Genomic DNA, 3,091 nt, shown 5'->3' with positions numbered 1-3,091 from the left:
GTGCAGGGAGTGGCAACTGACCCTTAACATACATAAATGTAATGTATTGCGAATACATAGAAAGAAGGATCCTTTATTGTATGATTATATGATAGCGGAATAAACACTGGTAGCAGTTACTTCTGTAAAATTACTGGGAGTATGCGTACGGAACGATTTGAAGTGGAATGATCATATAAAATTAATTGTTGCTAAGGCGCGTGCCAGTTTGAGATTCATTGGGAGAGTCCTTAGAAAATGTAGTCCATCAACAAAGGAGGTGGATTACAAAACATTCGTTCGACCTATACTTGAGTATTGCTCATTAGTGTGGGATCCGTACTAGGTCGGGTTGACAGAGAAGATCCAAAGAAGAGAGGCTTGTTTCGTCACAGGGTTATTTGGTAAGCGTTATAGCGTTACGGAGATGTTTAGCAAACTCAAGTGGCAGACTCTGCAAGAGAGGCGCTCTGCATCGCGGTGTAGCTTGCTGTCCAGGTTTCGAGAGGGTGCGTTTCTGGATGAGGTATCGAGTATATTGCTTCCCCCTACTTATACCTCCCGAGGAGATCACGAATGTAAAATTAGAGAGATTCGAGCGCGCGGAGGCTTTCAGACAGTCGTTCTTCCCGCGAACCATACGCGACTGGAACAGGAAAGGGAGGTAATGACAATGGCACGTAAAGTGCCCTCCGCCACACACCGTTGGGTGGCTTGCGGAGCATAAATGTAGATGTAGATGTAGATGACCATCGTCGGAGACTTTGGCGGCGCCCTGGAGATGGAGACATTCTTTCAATGTTTAGGAGAGGTGTACAGTCTTACTCCTGGTGGAATGCTGTGAGAAGCAGTCGATTATGACCAGGTCACGGTTAGTAGTGACTTAGGAAACCCTGACGGCACAACGGTACGTCACGGACATCCTGTGTCCTCATGTGCTATCTCTCACGCGATATTACCGTGGTGCTATCTACAGCATATTCTGAGGTGACAAAATTCACGGTATAGCGATATGCGCGTGTACAGATGGTGGTAACATCGCGTACGCAAGATGTAAAAGAGCAGTGTATTGGTGGAGCTGTCATTTGTACTCAGATGATTCATATGGAAAGGTTTCCAAAGTGATTACGACCGCACGAGGGGAATGCCGAATGGTGCTAAGAGTGCCTTTTGGTCGCAGGCGCGCGTGTTGCGTACGGGCCGCGAGGTGCCGCTACGAGCGCAACCGTATATAAATGCCGACGGAGTTCGGCCAGCTCTCATTTTGTTGGCATCTCATTTTTGCCTATTCTCTTATTTGCTTAGTTACTTAGCTCTTATTCGTTTATGGCTCTTGTTATTGTGCTCTCTTTGAGCCATTCTGATTGTTTTGATTTACTTCCAATTGAGAAGTGCTCATTTTGGCATTTCACTTTTGTATATTTCTCATTTTGCTAATAATATGCTCCTCAGCTTTTTACAGTTGAATTGATTAACATAGTCCACGTACTGTTTGTTCATTTCAGCCTGTTCATATTTTGATGTTCTTTAAATACTATGACTTCCCTTAAATTCTCGGTGTAGAATTTGTTCTGTGACACAGGTGTATGGTTTTGAATATAAATTATATACGAAACTGTGCTTTAAAAGGAATTTATTTTTTCAGTTTGTACAACATCAGACGACAATTTTCTGATATGGGGGAGAAATCTGAGGGGCGAACCCATGGAAATAGTTTTAAGTGGTCCCCTTTAAAAAAAATTTTTTTGTGACACTGAAAGACGTGACACTGTAAGCACCGAAAATTTATACGTCGATTTCGGAAACCGTTAGGGAAATCAGTATCCCGAGATTCACAGCCTCAAGAGTGTGCCGAGAACACCAAATTTCAGGCATTCCCTCTCACCACGGGCAACGGCCTTGCCGCAGTGGATGCACCGGTTCCAGTGAGATCACCGAAGTTAAGCGCAGTCGGGCGTGGCCGGCACTTGGATGGGTGACCATCCAGGCCGCCATGTGCTGTTGCCATTTTTCGGGGTGCGCTCAGCCTCGTGATGCCAACTGAGGATCTACTCGACCGGATAGTAGCGGCTCCGGTCAAAGAAAACCATCACAACGACCGGGAGAGCGGTGTGCTGGCCACACGCCCCTCCTATTCGCATTCTCAGCTGAGGGTGACACGGCGGTCGGATGGTCCCGGTGGGAAACATGTGGCCTGATGACGGAGTGCCTAGTGCCTGCCTCTTACCATGAACAACGCTGTGGTCTGCGGCCTTCACTTAAACAACACCGTGAGAAATAACTACAGAAATAAAGAGGGGACATGTAACGAGCATATCCATTAGGAGACCGAGCGAGGTGGCGCAGTGGTTAGACACTGGACTCGCATTCCGCAGGACGACGGTTCAATCCCGCGTCCGGCCATCCTGATTTAGGTTTTCCGTGATTTCCCTAAATCGCTCTAGGCAAATGCCGGGATGGTTCCTTTGAAAGGGCACGGCCGATTTCCTTCCCCCTCCTTCCCTCGATGAGACCGATGACCCCGATGTCTGGTCTTCTTCCCCAAGAACCCAACCCCCCCCCCCCCCCTCCATTAGGAGAGTGCGACGAAATTTGGCGTTAATCGTCCATGGCAGCAGACGACCGACGCGAGTCAGTGCCTCTGTTAACAGCTCGACATCGCCTGCAGCGCCTCTCCTGGGCTCGTGACCACATCAGTTGGACCCTACATGACTGAAAAACCGTGGGCTGGTCAGATGAATCCCGATTTCATTTGGTAAGTGCTGATGATAAGGTTCGATTGTGGTGTAAACCCCACGAAGCCCTCTGACGTAAGTTGTCAACAAGGCACTGTGCAAGCTGGTGTTGGTTCCATAATGGTGTGGGCTGTGTTTACATGGAATGGACTGTGTCTTTTGGTCAAACTGAACCGATAATTGACTGGAAATGTTTATGTTCGGCTACATAGACACCACCTACAGCCATTCATGGACTTCGTGTTCCGAAATAGCTATGGAATTTTTATTGATAACAATGTGCCATCCGCCGGGCCACAGTCGTTCACTGTCATTATGGATGATGATGCGCCATGTCGCCGGGCCACAGCTGCTCGCGATTGGTTTGAAGAACATTC

The 3,091-nt window shown here is 47.8% G+C and overlaps 1 pseudogene; it reads left to right on the top strand.

The window, feature by feature from the left end:
- Positions 1-1,868: 1,868 nt before the first annotated feature.
- On the top strand, positions 1,869-1,986 carry LOC126253737 (5S ribosomal RNA; annotated as a pseudogene).
- The last annotated feature ends 1,105 nt before the right edge of the window (positions 1,987-3,091 follow it).

The sequence above is a fragment of the Schistocerca nitens genome, chromosome 4 (genome assembly GCF_023898315.1).
Source record: "Schistocerca nitens isolate TAMUIC-IGC-003100 chromosome 4, iqSchNite1.1, whole genome shotgun sequence".
In the NCBI taxonomy this organism is placed as follows: Eukaryota; Metazoa; Arthropoda; class Insecta; order Orthoptera; family Acrididae; genus Schistocerca; species Schistocerca nitens.
Note: the sequence above shows the minus strand (reverse complement) of the source record. Positions and strands in the feature narration are given on the sequence as shown.